Below are 19,615 nucleotides of genomic sequence, written 5' to 3' on the forward strand. Positions count from 1 at the left end.
ATCAATAAAGAACTTATCAAACTCAACACACAATAAATAAATAATCCAGTGAAGACATGGGCAAAAGACATGAATAGACACTTCTCCAAAGAAGACATCCAGATGGCCAACCGACACATGAAAAGATGCTCCACATCACTCATCATCAGGGAAATACAAATCAAAACCACAATGAGATACCACCTTACACCTGTAAGAATGGCTAACATTAACAACTCAGGCAACAACAGATGTTGGCGAGGATGTGGAGAAAGAGGATCTCTTTTGCATTGTTGGTGGGAATGCAAGCTGGTGCAGCCACTCTGGAAAACAGTATGGAGGTTTATCAAAGAACTAAAAATAGAACTACCCTACGACCCAGCAATTGCACTACTAGGCATTTATCCAGGGGATACGGGTGTGCTGTTTTGAAGGGGTACATCACCCCCGCCAATGTTTATAGCAGCAGTATCAACAATAGCCAAAGTATGGAAAGAGCCCAAATGTCCATCGAGGGATGAATGGATAAAGAAGATGTGGTATATATATGTATACAATGGAGTATTACTCGGCAACCAAAAAGAATGAACTATGCATTCATTTGCATTTGCAACTATGTGGATGGACCTAGAGGGCATTATGCTAAGCAAAATTAGTCCGTGAGAGAAAGACAAATATCATAGGGCTTCACTCATATGAGGACTTTAAGACACAGAACAGATGAAGATAAGGGAAGGGAAGCAAAAATAATATAAAAACAGGGAGGAGGACAAAACATAAGAGACTTAAATATGGAGAACAAACAGAGGGTTACTGGAGAGGTTGCGGGGGGGGATGGGCTAAATGGGTAAGGGGCATTAAGGAATCTACTCCTGAAATCATTGCACTATATGCTAACTAATTTGGGTGTAAATTTAAAAAATAAAAAATTTAAAGCAGAAAAAAAAAAGAAAAACAAGAAAAGAAACAATAACCTATAAAGAGAATATATGATAGTGGCATCCTATCAATAAACCATTATGACTTACATAAAAAAAATGTGACATTTATTTTTCACCCATCAGATTAGCGAAGGTTAAGTGTTTGATGATGCCATGTTGTCAAGAGCGTAGGGTGCTCTCCCCTACTGTTGGGGGAGTAAACTGATTGAAACTTCTTGAAGGACAAAAGAGCAGTGTCTTCGTAAATATTCATATTTTGAAACCCAGTTAAATTCTGTGCATTAGGACAAAACATTTGCATATGTGAGCAAGACATGCACAAGGCCATTTCATTGTAACTTTTCCACTGTGAAAAAGTGGAAACTACTAGATGTGCATTGATAGAGGACAGACAAAATGAATTACAAGCTCTGTCCATAAAATCGGAGCTGATACAGCTGTGAAAAATAATGAGGCAAGTCCATACATATTGATTTGGAAAGCTCTTTGAGCTGTAATAATTGAACAACTGTATTTAATGTGAAAACACATTTTTTTTTAAATTAAAAAAAATCTGTGCTGAAATTGAGGTCACTATAGATATTAAATATATACATAGTCATGGAGTCGTAGAACACTTTTGAAAACATACTGAAGATGCTATTAACAATAATTACTTCTGGAGAGCAGACGTGGGGGCAAGGGAATGTGGACATTTACTCTCTAGCTTATTTCTTTTATCTCTGTAATCCTTTAACTGTGAACACGTATTACTTAAAATTTTTAATGAGTTTTGTTCAATTTTTAGTTGGGGTATAAAGCACAGACCATCAAATTTACCAGCTTACTTATTTACGTGCAGTTCAGTATTGCTAAATATATTCACATTTTTGTGCCATCAATCTCGGCAGTTGGTTCATCTTGCAAAACTGAAACTCTGTCCCCATTATGCAATAATTCCCATTTCTCCCTCGCCCAGCCCCTGGCAACCACCGTTGTGCTTTCTTTCTATGAGTATGACTCGTTACGTCCTGTAAGTGGAATCATATGGTATTTGCCATTTCCTGGTGTCTTTTTGTGACTGGTGAATGTCACTTAGCAAAATGTCCTCAAGGTTTGTCCATGTTGTAGCCTATGTCAGAATTTCCTTCATTGTCGGGGCTCCCGGGTGGCTCAGTTGGTTAAGTGTATGACTCTTGATTTTGGCTCAGGTCACGATCTCACAGTTTGTGGGATTGAGCCTCGCGTCAGGCTCTGCACTGGCAGTAGGGGAGCTTGCTTGGGATTCTCTTGTCTCCCTCTCTCTCTGCCCCTCCCCTGCTCATGCTCTCTCTCTCTCTCTCTCTCAAAATAAATAAACATTAAAAAGAAAGAACTTCCTTCATTTTCAAGGCTGAATAATATTCCATTACATGTACGTGTATACCACCCTTTGTTTATCCATTCACCCCTGTGTGGACACGTATGTGTTGCTCTCGGCTATCGTGAATAGTGCTTCTGTGACCATGAGTATACAAATATATCTTGGAGATCCTGCTTTCCATTCTTTTGGATATATACTCAGAAGTGGGATTTAAAGAGTTAAAAAAAAAAAAGTGTTTAGCCAGTGAATTCACCTGTAGCAGCCGGGATGGTATTAGGTAGGCACTCTGTGGGCTAGTTGAGCCTCATAGTCTGAGGCCACAATTTTCTTTACTAGCCCCTGGGGGCTCGGCAATTTCATTGCAGCCCCCTGAGCCTTTTCCCTGTATAGCCAGGAGGGGCCTTAGCAGGATGGTGAACCCGCTGCTCCCTGCCTGCTCCTGCCTGCATTAATTCAGCACATTTCTATAGCTCCCTGAAGAAAGAGGCTGCAGCAGCATTTAATTAGCGGCCAGGAACATGCTTTCCCAAGGACACGACTTATTTCGCAGCCAGCTGTTGCCAGTGGCTCCCTAGCAACATGCAGTGCTCACATCGGATTGCTTCTCTCCAGACAAGTGGGGGGTGGCGGTTGGCCAGTCCACCTGCTGTCACAGCCTGGGGTGGGGGCATGGGGCAAAGGGTCCCTGGGTCCAGGGCTAATTCTCTAAAAGAAGCAAATGATCTGAACCTGTTATTCCTGCAAAGCCAGATGTGGTGCTAAAACCTCATGACCCTTGAACTGCCCACCCCACCCATCCTTCGAGTGCATGATCAGAGCAGACAGCAAGAATATCACCAGCTATAACACAGGTAGAGCAACATGGTCTAGAAAGGTCCATTGGGATTATGAAGTGCAGCTGAGAGACTTTGGGGAAGAGAGATGATCTCACCCCATAGTAAGCAGAGCCTGCCTTTCAGAATGGACTTGGGGGTGCCCTGGGAGCACCCCATCTTGGACAAGGGCAAAAGGAAACCTTCACTCCAACTGGCCCACTAACTGCTCTGGGTTTCCTGGGGCTTTGGGAAGAGGGCATGGGGAGATAGAGGTCAGTGGCAGCCACCACCCTGAACCTGAACTTGCCATTCCTTAAGGGGTCTGAGAGGTGGCTGCTCAGCTGCCTGACTTGAGGCCCTGGTTCCTCCCAGATGCTTCTTCCGCAGAGGCCACAGACTGGACGTTTTTGAGATGAGGTGTTGCTCAGTGACATGCTTTATGTAGCATACGTGGTGTTTTTACAGTTTTGAGGATTTGTAAAATAGCCGTGTTGCCATCAGGAGGCCCACAGGCTGGCTTGTGTAACCCCACTTTGCCCATCCATCAGCCCGTTGTGTGTGTGAGCCCCACGCCCTTCTGCACCCACAGTGGTGAGGGAGGCTGCACCTGCAGGGCCCCCCTTGTATTTACTCATCGTTCCACAGACATTTCTTGAGCTGCTTCTGAGTGTCAGAGCTGAGCTGGGCGCTGGGCTGAACAGACCCAAGGAGATAGGCTGCGGGATTCCTTGAAAGCAGCTGAGAGACAGACGGGTGCGCCAGGGGCCTGGGAGCAGACACCCTGAGTGCCTGACCCACACGGGGCCAGCTTCTGGCAGAGATGCTGCCTGAGCCCAATTCCGAAGGAAGACGGGGGTTAGCCTGGTGAGGAAAGGGGAGAGGAGGGGAGAGGGAAGAGGAGGGGACCCCGCCAGAGGCTGGAGTCACAGAGCTTGGCCTGCTTGGGGACTGGCACAGCAGACCTTCAATTCCCCAAGGCCAAGAGCACCTGAGGGGGTGGTTCTGCTGAGGGCTTGCACTTGGCCCTGAGGAGTGTCATCGTGAAACCATGTGTCAGATTTGTGTTTCCTGACCACTCCGGCTGCAGAGTGGATTTGATCTGGTGAGGGCAGTCAGGAGATAGGGAGGGGCTGGGGAACAGGCTGTTGAGGTGACAGAGGAAGTGAAATATCTGTGTAAGGGCTCTTTGGGGTCCTCCCTGTCACACCCCAGGCGGAGAACAGAACTGCCTTCATAGGTGCAGAAACCCTGCAGGGTGGGCCTCCCGTCCTCTGCGCCCAGCCTGCTTCTCACGGCTTCTCCTGCCCACCTGGTTCCTGCGTTCTCCCACCTGACTAGCTCCGTACATCTGGCGGCTGACCCTGGAACGTCAGGTGGAGGCTCGGCGCCGTGTGGCCCAGAGTCAGCGCTCAGGCCGACAGCTCCTGTTGGATGGCAAAGCCGGTTGAAAACTTGGCTTCTCTCCGAGTTGCTGCCTCTCAGATGAGGACCATCTCTGTGCTTGATCCGGCCCCGGTCCTGGGCCCACCCAGCACACTTGACCAGGCCTCTGTGCCCTGTGGCCTGTGGGGGGGTGGTCAGGAGCACTGGAGGTCTGGCAGTGACCCAGGGGTGGGGAGGGGGTGAGCAGTTGTACGTGGGGGCTGGGGGAAGATCAGGTAGGGATGAGTTAGGCAGGTGGGACGGGGCAGTGCCCGACCAAGACCAGGGACCCAGGAAGAGGCTGTTGTGGAAGAGAAAGTACCAGACACAGTTGGCAGGCTGTGGGACGCCCAGTGAGGCATCCACCGGAGGGTGCGTAATGAGCCTGGAGAACCAGAGCTCTAGCCTGCAGGTCAGGATCGAAGGGCCAAGATCACCCAGGGGAGTGTTCTTGTTGAGAAGAAAATACAATAACAATAGCTAGACTCAATCGATGGGTCACTGTGTGCCCAGCATGGTATTTAAACTACACGTTCATTAACTCCTTAAATCCTCACGACAACCTCATGAAGCAGAAACTGTTGTGGTTAGCACTTGGAAGACCAGGAAGGAGAGATTAGGAGGCATTTCCGGATCACTTGGCCCCTGGCCCTTGGTCACTGGGTGGGAGAGTGGAGATGGGAGCCTGAGTGGCCTGGTTCCAAAGCTCGTGTTGAGAACTGACTGTCCTGGGCTCCACCCGTGACTGCCCTGCTGTGCAATCCCACCTCTCTAAACAGCAGCGCTGTGTGGGAAGTAACATTACTCCTGTTTTCACAGGAGCCCGTCGAGGCCCGGAGACTTAACTTGCTCCAAATAACACACGCAGTGCGTGGGAAAGTCAGGGTGTGAATCCAGTTCTCTCGAGGTCTGATGCCTGAGCTACTCTCCTGCACGGCCGGGCCAGACAGCAAAGGAGGCGAGGACCCCATGAAAGACTGAGGCAGGAGTGGGTGTTCAGATGGCCTGAGTGTAGGGGAGAGTGAGGGAGGGACAGGGCTGGAGGGCAGACTCACCCGGCACTCCCGAGGGAGGGAGTCTAGTGAGGGCTGAGAGTGTGGCCTCTAGGATTCTGACTCCACCCCTTCTCAGCCTCAGTTTCTCCACCTATATATATGCACAAGAATACTGATGTAAGGGTCAGGAGGATGAAGGAGGAGACCGCACGCCCGACACGGTGCCCAACACCCTCTCGGAGTGGTGGGTGCGAGGGAGGGTTGGAAGGGTTGACCGGGCATTTTCACGTCCTTCTGCCCATGAGAGGGAAGGCTTCGCTTTTCCCATTTCTAGAGAGACTTTGGGGGACGACGACCCTTGGTTCTGGCTTCCCTTCCAGCTGCTTCTTATTGATGAAGTGAGAATAGGAAGCCATCACCTCAGGGTCCCCCCACTGTGGAGGCAAAGGCCGGCTTGTCCCAGCCCGCAGGCACCTTCTAGGTGCACGCTTGGTGTTGTGTGAGCCACAGAACAGCAGGAAGCCTGGCTCGGGGGTGGCCGTGCAGAGGGAGGCTGTGGAAGATGGAGTCTTTCTTCTCCAGGAAAAACAAAGCTGTGGCTGGACTCGGTGTCACAGAACTGAGGGCAATGTCGCACAGCACCGAATTCAGAGCCTCCTTCCGTTCACTCTTGAGTGAGGTCATGGGCTCACTCCCACGGCTCTGCTTTTCATGCCATCGAGTGACATTGTCATTTCTTTGGCTCCCGCAGCATTTGGACCTCTTCTTGGGTTTGTGGGATCCTGCACTGCACGAGTCCCAATCGGGAGCCAAGACCAGCCCCCTGGCAGGGGTGTCACGGCTGAGGCTCTGCCCGCCCCCTGGCCCCGCCACACTTGTGGGGCAGTGACTCAAGTTTTACTATCAAAACTGCCTGTTCCAAATACAGTGCACACTGTGAGTAGCATACGATTATGGAGAATCTGGATAATTACTGCTGGAGTAACGAGGATTAGGTAAAATAATTCCCATTTTATAGAATGGGAAAGTAACTAAGAATAGCATGCGGGGGGGGGGAGGTGCGGCGGGGCTGGGTGGCTCAGTCGATTGAGCATCCAACTCTTCATTTCGGCTCAGGTCATGATCTCATGATTTGGTGGGTTTGGGACCTGTTTGGGCTCCAGGCTGGCAGTGCAGAGCCTGTTTGAGATTCTCTCTCTCCCTTTCTCTCTCCCCCTCCCTGCTCACGCTGTCTCTGTCTCTCTCAAAATCAATAGATACACTTAAAAAAAAAAAAAAAAAAGAATAGCATGGGGGTCTCTGTGCAGACCTTTCATGTTATAGTCTTTCTCTAGATTCTTAAGTTCCCTCCGTGGGTGTCAGGACACTTCCTGAAGAGGGTTATAAAGCCGTTGCTTTGGCCATCAGTATTAGCATGTGCACGAACAGAGCTGACAGCCCTGCTTGAGTTAAAGGGGATATCTGCCGCCCAGCGGGCCTTCTGGAAGGTCAGAGGGAATGCAGGTGAGCTAAAAACAGCTGCCATTTTCTTGGGCGCTTCAGCCAGATGAAATGCTTTCTGTGTGTTAACTTAGCGAGTCCTCTCGGCTAATCCTCTGAGCTTCCCGAAGTGCCTACTGTTGTTGTCTCCATCTTATAGATGAGGGACTCAGGCACAGAGAGACTGAGCAAGTTGCCGAAGGTCACAAAGCTGGAGCCGGAATTCAAATTGGACTTCAGAGTCTGCAGCTAAGTCCCTCCCTAGCCCCTAGCCCTGGGGAAGGACGTGGGGTAGAGGAGGGCACGTGGCGTGTCTGAGACTCCCACTGCCGACAGGCGACTCTGAGGGAAGGATGGAAAATCCCCAACAGGGCCGTAGATCCAAGGCAGGGGGACAAGGAGAGATGCTCCAAGGGATAAGGGCCTTTAAAGAGAGCCATGAATCTCTGGCCAGGGAGGGCGGGTGGCAGATGGGCAGCCGTGGGGCCCAGCCCTGACCAGCTGTTGTTTGCAGAGTAGGGAGAGTGCGTGGTGACAGCTGGATTAGGTGTACCCAGCAACCTCAGGGACCGTCAGGTGGAGAGGCACAGAGCGCGTGCGGCACGCAGAGTGCGCCCTTCTGGCTGGCTCTTCTAGTGCCTCCCAGCCCTCGGGGCTTAGTGCTTGCTAATCTCTGTCCTCACGGCAGCAGGAGGTGACAGGGCCACGCTCAGGCCGTGGCATCTCCTGCCTCTTGACGGCCAGGGAACCTTGGATCAGAGAATCTTCTCCGTTCTAGAAAGTAAGATGTGAATCTCCAGTGATGGACCCAGAGTCCGTAACTGGAGTGAACCATCTCTGCTGGCCTGCTCTCAGCTCTCGTCTCTTCCCCGGCCTCTGTGCCGCCTCCAACTTGGGTCTGCTGATTTCATTTGTTTTGTCTGCCCTTGTGTTTCCTGCCTCATCTCACAGAGGGGTTGAAGCAGCTGTCAAAAATGCTTTCAAAACAATAGGACAATAAATATTTGCATAACTCGGGGCCAGAAGAATGCGAGGGGGAAGCCACCAGAGGTGTGTGTGGAATGCTAGGACCCCTTAGGGACCCCTTTCCAGATCACTGCTTCTTACACTGTAAAGCTTAGAATGAATGACATGCTGGGCATAAGTTTTAGTATTACAGTAGCAGTCGATTCGTTCAGTAAATATTTGTAAAGTACCTACTTAAAAAACCACCCCCCACCTTCTAAATTCTTTTGTCACATTTTGGAAACATTGCTGTGGTGCCCTTTCCGAACCAGACACTGGCGAGTGTTTTGAATCCCAGGTAACACTGTGGAATCCACTCCTGAGTGTTATTGTTCATCTAGTTGGTAATCCAGAGTCTTTCTACTTCTTGTTTGGAAATGTTTCTCCAGAAACATTCTAGAAAACCACTTTTTAAAAAAAACCCCACTTTATGTGATGCTCTCCAACGATTCTCATGGCATCTTTCTGGAAAACAGCTCAGTCAGCATCCGGGTAGTACTGCTCAGCAGTGTGGAGCCGGTCGGGGCAGCCCCCCGGGAACTGAGGTAGAGGCCAGCCCCCCACCCAGATACTGGCTTAGTGGCCTTTGTTCAGTGAGTGGTTGTTGAGTACTCCTTACGTGCGCGCTCTCTCTTCCACCCTGGGTCCCCCCAAATCCACAAACCCTTACGTTCACGGAGTTACATTCCCGCCCATGAAGCAGAATCTAAACAGGAAAACTAAAACCAGAGACATCATCTGGTTTAAGGTTTAAAAAGATGACTCTGGCTGGGGTGGCACATGGGTTATGCTTGAGGGAAGGGGTGATGGGAAACAGGGAGGCCAATCGGGAGGCCAAGACAGCGGGCTGGGCAAGAGCAGGGTGGTAGCAGACATGGGGAGAAGCGGTCAGAATGGGGTCTGTTTCGGAGGTAAGGCCACCGGGACCAGCTGATGGTTTGGCGTGGGCGTGAGGAAAAGGAAGCAAGGATGCGCCCAAAGATTTTTGGCCTGAAGTGGGCCCGCGGTGCATCAGGTACCTTAGGTAAGACAAGGAGAGGGAAAGAGTTTTATTTTGGCCATGTGAGGTCAAGATGTCATTTCAGTGAAAAGAAAAAAAAAAGATCTATAATTTTCTGAGTGGTCTGGACATGCAGGAACAGAGGGGATGGTCCCAAAGGGATAGGCTGTCCCACGCAGTGCTGCCTCGATCAGGGCAACCCGGGCTCTTCTGGAACACCCCCTGCCCACGGCAGCTCGTCTTGTACATTCATTCATTCACTTGGCACATGCAACACATGTTTATTGAGTGCTGTGCTGTGTGTTTTCCACTTGCCCCTCAAAGCCACATGTTTATGACAATCTAAACGGACAACATGTCCACTTCTGTTGTTCCATTTAGTATTTTAACTTTTGTTTTTTTAATGTTTGTTTATTCTTGAGAGAGAGAAACAGAGCGCTAGCGGGGGCGGGGGGCAGAGAGGGAGACACAGAATCCGAGCAGGTCGATGCTCCCAGCTGTCAGCACAGACCCCGACATGAAACTTGAACTCACAAACCACGAGATCGTGACCTGAGCCGAAGTTGGACGCTTAACTGACTGAACCACCCAGGCGCCCCTTAGTATTCTAACTTTTGAAGAAACAGGAAAGCCAGATGAATGAATGGATCTGTTTATAAAATATGATTAATAAGGCCCACGAGGCCAGGCCCCTGTGACCCGGGCTGGTGGGAGGCCACTCAGGCTGCCACCTTCCTCTGCTCCGGGATGTTGTCATGCCTCTGACAGAGCCCTGCTCAGAACCATCAGGTGCACCCCAAACTCCTCTGCATGGCTTTCCTCTGGGTGGCCTCATCTCCCTTTCAGTCCTTCCTGTCAGCATTCCCAGCCTGCCCCTGCCCCAGCACCCCACCCTGTGCCATCCTCTCTCAGGGGGCACCTGGCTGGCCAGCGCCCTTTCCCTGTTTCTCATCAGTTATTCTGCTGTTCTTTGTCCCCCCCGCCCAGTGATGCTCTCCACCGTCACAGCTGCGGAGGTCCAGCTCAGAGCCACCTCTGAGCCTTCCTTCCCCAGTCACTGCCTGCTCCTCTTCCCAGCCCCAGCCGGCAGGCCCGCTTTCTCCCCTGTGCTTCTGCAGTGCCGGTCCTTTGACGACCGGAAACCCCAGTCCCACCAGGAAGCACCACTGACCTGTGCCTGGGAAGCTAGACTCCTTCTGTCACAAGGTATAGAGGAAGCAGGCAGCTGTGTCCCCATCACTCACGAGGCTCTGTGCACAGTAGAGACTGCTGGCTGTGATCCTCGAGGTTCCCGAGTGTGTCTGACTCACCTTTGTGGCCCCCACTCACCTGGCCTGGTCCCGCTTGTGCAGGACAGTAAGGGGGCTACTTCCTGCTGCCTTGGAATTGCGATAAAGGCCCGCAGCTGAGCACAGTAGATGCCAGGTTCCCTCACAGTCTGCAGCTGTGCCCTTCAGCAGGCCAGGGGTCCGGTTACTGCAAAGGCATTGTTACCAGGAACTTGCTCGAAAGGCCTTATCCAAGACCGACAGAATCAGAACCTGCATTTTAACAAGGGTCTCCTGGAGAGTTACGCGCACGGTCCTGGAGGAGGACCAGTCACATCCACGTGGGATGTAATAAAAGATAGCAGAACCAACCCAATAACTGTCCCCCCCATCCAGGCAAAGGAAGAGATTAGAAATTTGAAAAAGTACAGTCACGGGAAACAGAAACTACTCTGACTGCTCTAAGTTGAAAAGGATTTGTTACTGGAAATTAGGTGTTTACAGTGCCTTTGGAAGCGCCCAGGCGTGGGTGACCTCAGACCACTGTCTCTCCTTGACTTAAGGATGGGGACCCCGCCCCTGCCACACCACCCCTCAACACCTGCAGAACTGGAAAACGTCTAGTATCTCCCTAACCAAAGCAGCGGGGAGGGGATGGCCTCATCTTCCTTCCATAGGAGGCTGGGTGCTGAGATGGTGGGAGAGGTCAGTCACGGAGTGCACATGCTTGTCGCTGAAGCAGTCGTGTTGGGGTTCTCTGGAGAGCAGACTCTGTGACAGCCCTGGGTACAAACTGTTCATTAGGGAGCGGCCCAGCATCGAGGCCTGTGGAAGGGAGGGGAGGAGCAGGGTCGAGCAGAGGTGGTGCAGGCCCCACAGCCTGGAGCTGAGGGGGCCAGGTGCACACTCGCTCACTCGTGTCAGATAGGTCGTTGTGGGTGGGTGTGCCTTTGGAAGGGTGTGACTGGTTCAAGGCAGCTCTCTGCAGGTGACCCTGAGGCTGATGGAGCTCCTGACAGCTGGGCAACCCCGTTCCTTGAGGGGGTCTGGACAGCACAACTCCATGCCCACCACGGGCCCAGGGCTGAGGTCCCTGCATCGGTGGCTGGGTGGATGGGACTGGTCTCCAGAGAGCCCCCATGGACCTGTACAAGCGCCAGCCTGTCCTATGGAGGTGTGAATGCTAGCGTCGGCCAAGAGAACCCCAGACAGGAGGACAAGGCACTCTCCAAGCCCCTCGCCCCCACGTTGCATTCGCCTCAACCCTGTGCTCGGGGGAGTGGAGACAGGCTGCAGACACAGGGTGGAGAGTGGGGGAGAAGCTCTGGGCTGCCATGAGGTTGAAGTTTTGTTATGGGTTGGGCTGGACTTTGAGTCTCTGAAAGGGAGTGGTAACTATCCAAATGGAACTTACTCTTTTTTTGTTTTTCAGTTTTATTTTTATTTATTTTTTAGAGACAGCGAACAAGCAGGGGAGGGGCAGAGAGCAAGAGACAGAGAAAATCCCAAGCCGGCTCAGCACTGTCAGCACAGAGCCCAATGTGGGGCTCGAACCCATGACCGTGAGATGATGACCCAAACCCAAGTCAAGAGTTGGATGCCTGACTGAGCCACCCAGATGCCCCCAAATGGGACTTATTCTTACAATTAAATAGGGGATGGGGACTAAGGAGGGCACTTGTCGTGATGAGCACCGGCTGATGTATGGAAGTGCCGAATCTCCATATTGTACATCTGAACTAATATTACTGTATGCCAACTAAAAAAAAAAAAAAAAAAAAGTAACCAGGAAGCCATGGAATCTTCCTGCGATGGGGTTCAGGGCTATAGAAAAGGAGGTCTGACATAGTCGATTTGAGGCAGTGATGGGAGAAAAAGGAAACCGGACCCTGTTAGACTCCATCCAAGTCCAGCCCGTTCCTGAACCTGTCCCTCACCCAGGGCCTGCACAGAGCTGGCCATGTCCTTGGGGGGGTCTGGAGGGTGGGTGGGCCTGCACTCTGTGGGTATTGCATCCTGGGAGGTCCTGGAGCCCACTTGTTGACCCAGTTTCCTGCCTCTGCCAGAGCGACTGAGCTCTGATTATGGGGGTGTGAGGGCTCTAAATGACCGCAAAGTACTTTTCAATCAGACAGGAAATAGGCGAGAAATGCATTTCGGTTAGTGCCCCAATTATCCCAATCCCAGCAGGACAAAAACATGTGCCTGCTCCCAGGGACAGTTGTCAGGATCCCCTGACTGTCCTTCCTCCCCCAGAAGCAGCTTTGTCTTCAGCTCGCGCGACCGAGGGGCTAGAGATGGGTCATCCCAATGGCTGAGGCTCATTTTCAGAGGGCCCGGGAAGTAGAGCCCGAGAAGGGAGCCCCTTCTGCCCCCCAGTGCAGGGCCCTCTTGGGGCCCATCTGTTCCTGGGTGCCTGTGAGGAGCTGGGGCCACTGCCACCCTCCAGGTCCCTTCCGTGAGACATTACCGGTGGCAGCTCGGTGCTTCTCGGCCCTCTTTCACCTGGAAATAGCAGTTTTGCCTCCTGGACCTCTGTTGGATGAGCCCTGCCTGACAGTCTCAACTGCTGTTGTTTTCTACCGGATTCTCATCTCATTTCTAGGGAGAGAGTCCGCTCCTTGCCTCTACCAGCTTCTGGTGACCCCAGGTGGTCCTTGGCTGTGGCCGCATCTCTGCCAGTCTCTGTGTGGCCACCCATCCTCCCCTCTTCTGTCTGTGCAATCAGACGCTGCCTCCATTTTATTTGTTTAATGTTTATTTTTGAGAGAGAGAGAGAGTCAGAGTTGGAGACAGGAATATTGCTTTTATTTCAGAACAATCGTATGGAATATGGGGGCTGTAGTGGTGGTGAGAGACAGAACTCAATCAGGGGAGAGGCAGAGAGAGAGGGAGACACAGAATCCGAAGCAGGCTCCAGGCTCTGAGCTGTCAGCACAGAGCCCGACGCGGGGCTCGAACTCATGGACCGTGAAATCGTGACCTGAGCTAAAGTTGGTCTCTTAACTGACTTGAGCTGCCCAGGCGCCCCAACGCTGCCTCCATTTTATAAGGATACATGTGATCTCATTAGGGTCCATCCAGATAGGGTCATCTTCCCATGTTAAGATCCTTTGGCACATCTGTAAAGACCCTATTTGCATATAGGGTGACAAGTGTGGGTTCCAGGGTTGAGATCTGATACCTCTGGGGACCATGATGCAGCCCCCTGCAGCCTCCCTCTCTCACATTATGCTCTGAACAGTGTGCAGTTTATTGCAGGCTGTCATCTCCGCACTCTGCCCTTTGTTCATGCCATCCTCTGCTTGACACGTCCCCCTCACCCTCACCCCCAACATTTGCCTTCTCTTACTCTTCTTTTTTTCAACGTTTTTATTTTTATTTTTGAGATAGGGAGAGAAAGAGCATGAACAGGGGAGGGTCAGAGAGAGGGAGACACAGAATCTGAAACAGGCTGCAGGCTCTGAGCTGTTAGCACAGAGCCCGACGCAGGGCTCGAACTTACGGACCGTGAGATCATGACCTGAGCCGAAGTCAGACACTTAACTGACCCACCCAAGCGCCCCATGCCTTCTCTTACTCTTATCTTCAGCTCAGATGTCACCTCCTCTAGGAAGTGTTCCTTGATACCTACTGTCACACATGTGCTCACGCATGCACGTGCTTACACACACACACACACACACACACACACACACACACACACAGGTGCCCCTGTTCTGTGGTAGCACCAGTGGTATTACAATGGTCTTTTCCAGAATTTGTCTCTCTCACTAGCCTCAAAGCTGCTTAGGGCAGGTACCAGGTTTCAGGCATATTGTGTCTGAGTGTTGATAGATTTTCAAGGAAGGAAGGAGGGAAGAAAAACCCTTGAGGGATAGACTCTTGAGTCATTTGGCTTTTTAATTTAATTTTTGGCTGCAAATTTTTAACAATCTGGCTTAATCTACAGTTGAGTGGATTTAAGGGAGCAGGAGGACAGGTGATTGGCTCCTACAGAACATTTTCTGATTAAAAAATCACAGGAAAAAGAAAGCTTTTAAAAAGTAATAATGATGATGGCAGCAAGCTGGACCCACACCTGTGTTCACCACCGTATTCCCAGCCGGTTCCCACACTGCCCAGAGCCCACAGGAGGTGTGAGAGGGACACAGGCACCCTGGATGAGCACCTACTGTATACAGCGGAGTACACGGTGGTCTTAGCAAATGCCCCTAACAGCCCTGGGAGGTGGAGAGGCTGAGGTTCAGACTGAGGCAGGGCTGGTCTCCAACGATCAAGCCCTTCCCACCTCAGCAGGCTGGAAGGGACGGGCAGCTGGAGGAGCCTGAAGGCCCCTGGGAGACAGGATTAGGGGGAGAAGGGCTAACTGCACTTCTGGGACACACAGTCAGGCCTCTGTCACACCCCAGAGGCTCTCCCCGTGTGGCCACCAGTGTGTCAGGACCTGGGCCTTCCATGAATGAGCTGTGGGCTCCTGGGATGCCGGAGCTGCGTCCCACTCACCCCCTCTTTGACCTGAGGGGGACCCTGAGGTCTGGAGGGGGTGGGGTGGGGAGTGTGGCCTGACAGCCTGTGTGCCGAGTCTGTGCTCATCTGGGTCTAGATGACATTTGTTCTGCCGGCCAGGGCCCCCTGGACACTAGGCTGTCCCTTCGTTGACATTTCGTTTCCGTTCAAGGGGATTACGCAAATCCATCGTGGTTAAGCCGCCACGGGGCACTATGGAAACAGAGCACTTTGCTCTGTCTGCCCCCTCCTTCCAGCCCAGCAATAATGACACCGAGGCCGGCTTCTCTGGCAAGACTTGTTATGCTAAATCGCAGAGCGTGTGCACAATTTAATTTGAACCCAGGCAGGCAGAGGGGAGAAGCCAGATTAATTACCACAACACATTTCTGAGCCAAGTCAGATGTCTTCCCTCAAATACCGGACCACCTGCAGGATGGGGGTGGGGTGCGTTACAGGGTCCGAGTGGGTCAAAATATCCATCAATGATGTTGTGTGCGTACTTTAGCAGATAATTTATATATAATGTCTAACTTCGCAGCTTTTATACATTTTTTTTTTTTTTTTTTTTTTTACAAACCAGTCCTTTATTTCTATTTTATTGTAGTTGGTTCATTAATTAATCTGAACAAGCACACTGGTTTCCCAGTTTCTCTCCCTACAGAGACACTGCCATTTTGGGGTCTGTCTTCTCAGGTTCTTAATGCATATACATTTACGTACACCTAGCCTGCCCTTTAAAAAAAATTTTTTTTAATGTTTATTCATTTTTGAGAGACAGAGACAGACAGGCACGAGCAGGGGAGGGGCAGAGAGAAAGGGAGACACAGAATCCAAGACAGGCTCCAAGCTGTCAGCACAGAGCCCGACACAGGGCTCGAACCCGTGAACCGTGAGATCACGACCTGAGCCGAAGTCAGGTGCTCAACCGACTGAGCCACGCAGGAGCCCCATATCCTGCCCTTTTGTACAAAAATTAGTGACTATCCTATGCACACTGTCCCCTGGACCCTTTTATCTTTCACTCAGCGATACATGTTGGCTTGTTTCAGGGTTAACTCTCCATTATAATGGATGCACCGTGATGTCTTTTACTGGCCCGCTATTGATGCACATCTTGGTTGCAGTTTTTGGCCTTTACTCACAGTGCTTCAGGAAATCTGTATCTTTGCATATACTTGCCATACCCATGAACAGGATCTAAACTGCACTGTCCAAGGTAGTAGGTACCACCAGCACGTTTCTATTCACGTGTCTGTTAATCCGAACTGAATAAAACCCCCAATTCAGCTCCTTGGTCATGCTACCCACATCTCAGGTTCTCAAGAGCCACATGGGGCCAGTAGCCAACAAGCCAGCGGGGAGGTGGAGCATTAGTATTGCACAGGGACAATGTTCTCTGGGACAGCGCCGCTCGCTCCCCAGGATGTATTCCTTGAAGGGAATTCTGAAGCCAAAGGTCTGTACATCCTAAGTGTTGACAGATACTGCCAAACTTCCTTCTGAAGAGGCTCTAGCTATTTCTAGTCCCCCCAGTAAGGGCTCAGAGAGGAATAGCGCTTTTATTTCACTTCAGAACAATTGTATGGCGTGTGGGGGCAGTGGTGGTGGGGTCGGTGGGGAGAAACGTTACTTGTGTGCTGATTGCAAGGATATTCTGTTTCAGTTGCTGGTGACCAGTCAAGCATTGCTGCCCCCAACTTACAGTGGGCACGCGTGTCACAGGGAGCCCCACGCGGGCTGCCTCTCCCCAGCTCCGAGCCACTTCCCTCTCTTCCCTGAGGTCCGGGGCGCCTCCACACCCCGACTCCTGGCCCGCCACTTCTCAGGGGAGAGTGCGGGTGTTCTGGCACGCTCCCTGTAGCCATGACACAGACGTTACCAGGATCCTCCGCCTCTCTCCTCACCTCCCACGCTCCCCCAGCCACTCTCCCTTTGGCGGACGGTGACCTCCGAGTTGCCAAATCCAGGTGGCTGTTGCCCGGTCCTCACCTGGCTAGAGCTCTGAGCCACAGCCTGCACTTTGTCCCTTGGCTCCCGAGACACCACACCTGCTGCCTGTCTGACCGCTTCCCCTCCCCACCCCCCCCCTGCCTTGCAGCCTTGTCCTCCTGGAGCATTTACAACTCTTACAACTCAGCCTCCTGCTTTCCTCATTCTCTGCTTTTTCCTGGGCAGTCTCTGCCCCACCATGGCTTTGATTAGCATCATTTGGGGAAGGAAGGTCCTGTATTTTAACTCCCATTTCCTGCTTGCTGGTAAGACTGAGCATCTCTTCATGCTTTCTGACCTTTTATATTCCATATAAAAGCAGGTTAGAAGCAGAGCAGACCTTGGACCCAGATTCTGTCCGTGCAGACCGGGGCTATGGTGGGTCCCTGTCCCTGCCTCCTCCAGGCATGACAGGCCCCTTCCATTTGCACCCCTCCCCCCCACCCGCACCCCAATCCCAGCGCGCAGCCTGCTTTCTGCTTCGGGACTCCCGCCACCCCTCCCTTTCCTCCCTGGCCCCCAGAGCTCCGCTCCCCCAACCCTGCACCTCACACACACAGCGGTGGCCACGGGAGGGGGTTGCTCTTCCTCGTCTCTGGGCCACTGGGCTTCGTTTAGGGACCTTTGCTCTCACAGCCTTCTTCTCTGTCCCCTTCCGACTTCCCTTTGTGGCTTCAGCATTAAGACGGACAACTCTGTCCGCAGCTCATAGTTTCCTGCCTTAAACCTCTGGGATTCTTATTTCCAGTTGATCTTAGACGATGCCTACCTACCCAATTTCATCGCCTGTAAACAGCGAGCGTTAAAGTTCCTAATGTTGGAGTTCCTTCTTGTCTCCTGCCTTCTCCATACCCACCTCCCCTTCTCCGCATCTGCTGGACCTACCCTTTATTCTTGGTGTAGCCACAAGGTATTTGACTCCTTCCGTAAGCTTCTCCCTCCATTTGTCCTCCTATCCAGTCTGAACCCCGGGACCACCCCCTCCATGCCAACCAAGCTACACCCAGTAACCCGATGATCTCTGACCCCTCCACCTGGGCTGTGTTGCCTTGCCAGCTTTCCATCCTAAGGACACAGTCCGGTCTGGTGGCTTCTCTTGCTTGCCATCTCCTCCATAAAGCCCTCCCTTCCGTCCCTGAAACTGAGGGGGCCATTCTTACACTCAAACACCGAGGCCATTCATGCCTCTTTTCTGGAACTTCTTTCTGATTTGGCCCCGTGTCTGTCTAGCTTCCCCAGACTGTGAGCTTCATGCAGGACGGTCACGGCATTTCTGTTCCCCCGGTGCCCAACCTGTTTGTGCAAAAAAAAAATAACCTATGTTTGCTTAATTCGGTTGAATGGGTAATTTCTGCTTGGGGCTGATACTACTCAGATTTAAAAAGCAGTGTGTCTATCCACTAGAGGAAAAACAAGTAGAGAAAAATAATAAGGGAGCCCAGGGGGAAGGTATATACGCATGTTTTGTGGGTTTTTTTGAATGGACGTGTCAGGGCAAGGTTGCAGGCAGAGGTAATTGGAGAATGGTTTCCCTTAACGTGCAGGGATGTTCTGCCAGCGTCCAGGTGCTCTAGCGTGAAGCAGGCTTATTTCGGCGGTGACGGTACATGTCAGTGTCAGGTGATGACCTCGGCTGGAAAAAGGGAAAACACTGGGTCTCTGCGGAAAGGAGAGAAGTCGTATTTGCCCTTCTGCCTGCGTGGGAGCAGAGAGGCTTCCGTGACGGAGCCAGTCCTGTGCCACCGGCTCGGAGGCGGTTGGGGCAAAACTGCAGGTGCCTCATAGAGAGCCCGGGGCCCTGCTGCCTGGAAACGAGGAAGTCGTCACACAAGCTGATGCCGACACTCTGCTGGTGCAGAGTGGGGACCCCCCGCCCAGCTCTGCCTGTTCTCTGCCCCCGGGAAGGTGCGAGCACACGGCCTACCTGTGTTCTCAGGACCGTGGGGCCCGATGCTCGGAAGGGTTTGCAGCCGCAGGGGATGGGGCGGCCAGCAGTTCAGGTCAATGGTTAACTGCCTTACTAAGTCAGACTTGGGTGCACGCGCTTTAGTCTTCTCGGGGGTGGGGGGAGGGAGGGGTGGGGAGCAGGTCTTTGAGAGGTCAAGACCATACTACAGTTTAAGAGAGTACTGGAGCCTGGCCTGGCCTCACAGAGCCTGCACACCACGGCGTGCACGGAGCGCTCACACCAACGCGGCGTGCACCCTCCAGCATACCCTGACCGTGGGCTCTGGAGGCAGTGCCAGGCATCTGTTTCTGGACCCAAAACCATCGATCCTTTAGGGCCCCGGTGTCCTGTCTGTGCTTGCAGGCTCCCCTGGGCGTGATCTTCCTGTTCAAAGCCCCGCTGTGATTAAGAGAACGTTTTCTAAAACTAGCGTACAGAGGACCGCTCTTCAGGAAGGATGGGGACCACCACTGTGGCCTGTGAGGCTGAGCCTCCGGGACCGAGGCTGCGTTCCCCGCGGCCAGGTTCTGGGAACCGTGCTTCCCCCTGCCCCTGGCAGCTGCGGGTGGGAGGGCTTCCGGCTCTTGCTAGAAGGGGAATGCGGCCGTGTTCGTTCCCTCAACCCCGCCCACACCTCTGTAGAGAACCTTCGTTAAACTTCTCTCTTAAACCTTTGCCACCATTTGTTTCTTGCTTGGGCCCTGCCTGATAAACCGTCTGACGGTCCTCTGCCCACCTGAATAAAGGCTAAACCCCAAGAAATCACAGAGCTGTTCTCAAGGGCTGTGTGAGCGCTCGTGTTTTTTTCATGAATCCTGTTTACATGCTTTTGCTGAGACAACAGAACACTTTCCAGCAACGGCCTTAACCCGACAAGCCTCCGGTTGGGTTTCTTCAGTCAAGCGTCACAAGTCAGCCTC

The 19,615-nt window shown here is 52.1% G+C and overlaps 1 protein-coding gene across 2 annotated transcripts in view; it reads left to right on the top strand.

The window, feature by feature from the left end:
• DET1 (DET1 partner of COP1 E3 ubiquitin ligase) overlaps positions 1-19,615 on the top strand; it is a 56,389-nt gene that overhangs the window by 35,123 nt on the left and 1,651 nt on the right. The gene's annotated exons all lie outside the window — the stretch shown is intronic.

This window comes from Acinonyx jubatus, chromosome B3, assembly GCF_027475565.1.
Source record: "Acinonyx jubatus isolate Ajub_Pintada_27869175 chromosome B3, VMU_Ajub_asm_v1.0, whole genome shotgun sequence".
NCBI classification, from domain to species: domain Eukaryota; kingdom Metazoa; phylum Chordata; class Mammalia; order Carnivora; family Felidae; genus Acinonyx; species Acinonyx jubatus.